Below are 6,000 nucleotides of genomic sequence, written 5' to 3'. Positions count from 1 at the left end.
TCCTTTAAAAATTTTCCATTTTAACTTAAACTAGTTGAGTAAGTTTTGTTCCTTAAGAAGCAAATAATTCCTGATGAAGACAAAATTTGATGAGTAAAGCTGCTCATCAACCCACATGACATTTTTGAGTGATTTTTTAAAAAGCACCTGTTCCTCAAATAAAATATATCTTAAGTCAGTATATTACTTACATAATAATTACATAAATTGTGTATGATTGCAGCAATTGTGTAATTATTATACAGCAGTTACAAATGGAAAAGAATTCTGGAAATACAAATACATTTTTTAATGTAAAATTTAATCACAGTAATCAGAAAGTCAAAGTTGTCTAGATATAATAATCATCACCATAAAAGAGTTATACATCGGGGCGCCTGGGTGGCGCAGTCGGTTAAGCGTCCGACTTCAGCCAGGTCACGATCTCGCGGTCCGTGAGTTCGAGCCCCGCGTCAGGCTCTGGGCTGATGATGGCTCAGAGCCTGGAGCCTGTTTCAGATTCTGTGTCTCCCTCTCTCTCTGCCCCTCCCCCGTTCATGCTCTGTCTCTCTCTGTCCCAAAAATAAATAAAGGTTGAAAAAAAAAAAATTTAAAAAAAAAAAAGAAAGAGTTATACATCTGCTTTTGTAGATAGAAAATTCTTTATGATAGTTTCAATGCTTAATTGCTCCATTATTGGATTTTTGATATAAATGAACCTTAATAGTCTTTCTTGTGATATTGCAGACCTTATGCACCTTTTCAATAATATTTTTGAGAGCTGTGTTCTCTACTGTGGACCAATTTTGAAAAGTTAGGTACAAATGAAACCTACATAAATATTTCATAGTTCTAGTGAACTATTGCAGTAAATATGTAAAATACTTCATTGGGGACCTTACTAAAATTTAAAACAATATTCTTTTAAGTTCATTATACATTGATGTACTTCAATAACATATTCTTTACCATGTTCACTAATTTTAACTGTTAATTTTTATATTATTGCACTGGCTTACATTCATTATAATTCTATTATATACTTATATCATGTATAACATGAAAAGACCATGATACCTTTTCAGATCATAAACATAACATTAAAAATGGTATAATTTTAGAAGCATCTGGGTGGCTCAGTTGGTTGCGTGTCTGACTTCAGCTCAGGTCACAGTCTCATGGCTCATGGGTTTGAGCCCAGCATCAAGGCCTGTGCTGACAGCTCAGAGCTGGAGCCTGCTTCAGATTCTGTGTCTTCCTCTCTCTCTGCCCTTCCTCTGTTTGCACTCTGTATCTCTCTCTATCTCAAAAATAAAAATAAACATTAAAAAAGTATATAATATTATACAACATAGAAAAAAATGATTTTAAAATTTAGTTTTAGATTAATGATAAACTGATCTTGGGATATGTAGTTGAAGTGAATTTCAACATTTTTTTTTCCAGCATTTTCTGTTTGAAAGCTAACTAAACATTTGGCATCAATTTGTTTTAGCCTCAATAATATACTTTCACAATATCACTTAAAATGGTTTCTTATTCCTCTCAATGTTTTGAAGGATAGTATATATATTGGATTTTTTTCATCATAAATTTGCTTAAAATATTAATTTTACTTAAAATATCATGTCAAATTGGTACTAAGTTAAGAAAGTCACAGTGGACATTTTCTAAAGTATATCTTATTTGCGGTCTAGAATTGATATCTTACTATCAGCTTCTCTAAAAGTAGGACCAAGCATTCAACTAAATTAACTTTTAAGAACTTGATGGTATCATCTTGGTTTTTCTATCGTACATTCTATGGTGGGTTCACATTGCCAAGTAAATGCCTTTCAACAAATACCAACGTTTCACTGGATAGCAATAAAGAATATCAATGATGGGGCGCCTGGGTGGCTCAGTCGGTTGAATGTCCAACTTCAGCTCAGGTTACCATCTCACGGTTCTTGACTTCGAGCCCTGCGTCGGGCTCTGTGCTGACAGCTCAGAGCCTGGAGCCTGCTTCGGAAGCATTTTATAGGAGTTCTCTTATATCTCAGGCTGGCATAGCCTCAATGTTAAAAGGGACCCCTGAACTGGGATTCTCCCACATCCACTGATGGATAAGGAGAACAGGAGGATCCCAACAACCTTCATCACTGAGGGCCCCTGTAGGAATGACTATACTTAGATAAGACACAAAAGAATTTAAGACAAAAGCTGTCTCTAGAGACAATGAAGGTAACTATATAATGATAAAAGGTCAATTCAATAGAAGGGTACAACAAATATAAATATGTGTACACTCAACATCAAAGCACCTAAATATATAAAGCAGATATTGACATATCTGAAGGGAGAAATTGACAGCAATACAATAACAGTAGGAGACTTCAATGACCCACTTTCAAAAATGTATAGAACATACAGACACAAAGTCAGTAAAGAAACAACTGACTTGACATCATAGACCAAATGCACCTAACAGACACGTACAGAACTTTCCCCTCACAGCAGAAGAATACACATTCTTCTCAATTGCACATGGAACATCCTCAAAGGTAGATCACATGTTAGGTCACAGAACATGTATTAAGACATTTAAGAAGATCAAAATTAATCCAATCAGAATGGAATACACCCAAAATCAATAACAATAAGAAATAGAAAAATTCAGGTAAGTGGAAATTAAATAACTATGTTATACTGGAAATTATAAAACACTAATAAGGAAGATTAAAAAAAAACACAAGTCAAAATGGAAAGACATCCTGTATTCACAGAATGAAATAATTAATGTTGCTACAATGTCTGTACTACTCAAAGTGATCTGAAGATTCAATGCAATCCCTATCAAAACCCAATGGCATTCTTTATAGAAATAGAAAAAACAATCATGAAATTCATTTGGAGGTACAAAAGACCCTGAAGAGCCAAAACAGTCTTGAGTAAGAAGAAGAAAGCTGAAAGAATCAAACTTCTTGATTTGAAAATACATTACAAAGCTACAGCAATCAGAACAGTAATATACCAGCATGAAAATAGGCATATATACCAATGGAAAAGAATATAGAACCCAGAAATAAATCCACACATGTACGGTCCACTGATCTTTACCAAGGTGACGAAAACACACAGCAGAGAAAGGATAGTTTCTTCAATAACTGAGTCTGGGGAAAACTGTTTTTCCATATATATAAGAAGGACATTAGACCCTTGTCTTATACCATATATAAAAGTCAATTCAAAATGGATTAAAAACTTAAACATAAGGTCTACAATTGGAAAACTACTCTAAGAAAACCTAGAAAACTTCTTACCATTGGTCTGGGTGATTTTTATAGATATGACACCAAAAAAAAAAATCAACAAAAGCAAAAATAGACAAATGGGACTATATAAAAATAAAAAGCTTTTGCACTGCAAAGGAAACAACCAACAGAGTGAAAAGGCAACATATAAAATGGGAGAAAACATTTACAAACCACATATCTGGGACAAGAGGTTAATATCCAAAATATGTAAGGAACTCCTACAACTCAATAGCAAAAAACCCCATACAAATAACCCCCTTAAAAATGGAATAGGATCTAAATAGATATTTCTTTAAAGAAGGATATAAATGGCCAACAAGTACACAAAAATGTGCTCAACATCACTAATCATTAGGAAAATGAAAGCAAAACCACAATGAGATATCACTTCACACCTGTTAGAATGGCTATTATCAATAAGACAACAGATAACATGTACTGATGAAGATATGGAGAAAAGGGAACCATTGTATACTGTTGATGGGAATGTAAATCAGTCATTATGGAAAAAAGTATGGAGTTTTCTCAAAAAATTAAGAATAGAACTACCTAATGATCTGGCAATCTTCCTTCTGGCTATGCATCCAAAAAATGCAATCAGTACCTTGAAGAGATATCTGCACTCCCATGTTCATTGCATTATTCACAATAGCCAAGATATGGAAACTGCCTACATATCTATTAACAGATGAAATGAATAAAGAAAATGTGCTATGTATATATATACATAATGGAATATTATTCAGCCTTTAAAAAATGAAATTCTACCTTTTGGAAAAACACGGATGGACTTGGAGAACATGATGCTAAGTGAAACAAGCCAGGAACAGAAAGGTAAATACTGTATGATCTTATATGAGGAATCTAAAATAGACTCATAAAAGTGGAGAGTGGGATGCTGGTTACCAGGATTGGGAGAGGACAAAGCATGTAGATATTGATGAAAGGGCACAAAGTTTTAGTTATGCAAGATGAATAAAGTCTGGAGATCTAATGTACAGCAATCTGACTATAGTTAAGAATACTGCAATGTATACTTGAAATTTACTAAGAGTGTAGATCTTAAGTTCTAAGTTTTTGTGTTCTCACCACAGAAAGAAAGAAAGAAAGAAAGAAAGAAAGAAAGAAAGAAAGAAGAAAGAAAGAAAGAAAGAAAGAAAGAAAGAAAGAAAGAAAGAAAGGAAAAAGGAAAATGATAACCATGTGAGGTGATGGATATGCTACTTAGCTTGGTGGTGGTGATTATTTAACAGTGTATACTTACATAAAAATACCAAGTTGTGCACTCTACGTACATACAATTTTTGTCAATTTTACCTCAATGGGGAAAAATAGTCAAAGCTGTTGTTGTTGTTATTTAAGGTGTCTTAAAACAACACAAATTTCTTATCTCACAAATTTCATATTTGGTCATCTAGACACAGGTTAGTTGTGTTCTCCACTCAGGGTCCCTTGAGGGAAAAATCAAGGTATTAGCTGTGGCTGTGTTCTCATGCAGAGCTCAGGACACTTCCGACCTCACTGGTTGTTGGTTGTCAGTTTCCTACAGTCAAGAGACTGAGGCCCTCAGCTTCTAAAGTCAGCCCCATTCCCTGCCACATGGCTCTTACTTGTCATGATGGTTTGTTTCTTTAGAATCTGTAAGAGTAAGGGCGCCTGGGTGGCTCAGTCAGTTAAGCATTGGACTCTTCATTTCAGCTCAGGTTATGATCTCTCGGTTCATGAGAGCCCTTACTCCCCCCCCCCCCCCCCACTGATGTGCGTGCTCTGTCTCAAAAATAAACAACAACAACAAAAAGAATCTATAGGAGTATATCTGCTGTCTCTTCTCTTTCCCTGACTTCTACCATCTCTGATTTCTAAATCCTTTTTTTAAAGAGCTTACTTCATTAAGTCAGCCCTCCTAGGATAATCTTTTTGGATTTTACTTTTTTTAATCTTAAGACTTTATATATATAATATGTAATGTATATTATATATATATTATTAGAGAAGTTTTATGTTCACAGCAAAATTGATAGGAAGGTACAAAGATTTCCTATATACTCTCTGTCCTCCCACATGCACAGCTTTCACCATTAACATCCCCCTCCAGAGTAGCACATTTGTTATAGTTGATGAGCCTGGTTGACAAATACGTATATCAAAACATCAAGTTGTACAATATACAATTTTGTCAACTAGATCTCAATAAAGCTAGAAACAAAAAAGATATTCTTTCTCCTGGATTTATAAAAAACATTTAAAGGGCGCACTCACCAAGAAATACAAAATGCCATAACGGTTTTTATGATAACTTTTCATTCTATCATTTTTTTTACAGTATGTTAACAGCATTGGCATATTCCTGGTTCCTCAATTTTTTCTTATATTTTTATCTAGATAAGGTTTTTGTAACTGTTTACATAAATGTGTGCAATCCTGCTTCTGCTGTGTTATTAGGCAAAATTCTTCACATTATTCTCAGATGGAGTCACTTGTATTTTGGAAGTTATAAGTCTAACTCTAATTATGATCTCTTTCACATTACTTTGCTCAGGGATTGTATCTACAAAATTGAGAAATATTTAGAATCTTTCACATTTTCAAAATAAATTTAATATATCATATCTTCTATTTAAATTATTCATTTTTATAATTTATTGCCTGCAAATATGTATATTGTTTGTTGTTGATTTTTGTATTCTGCACAACTGTTTTTCTATACCATCATCAAATTTTGATA

The sequence above is a fragment of the Puma concolor genome, chromosome B1 (genome assembly GCF_028749965.1).
Source record: "Puma concolor isolate L17-30 chromosome B1, mPumCon1.1.hap2, whole genome shotgun sequence".
Taxonomy (NCBI): Eukaryota; Metazoa; Chordata; class Mammalia; order Carnivora; family Felidae; genus Puma; species Puma concolor.
The sequence above is the reverse complement of the archived record's forward strand: the minus strand, read 5'-3'. Positions refer to the sequence as shown.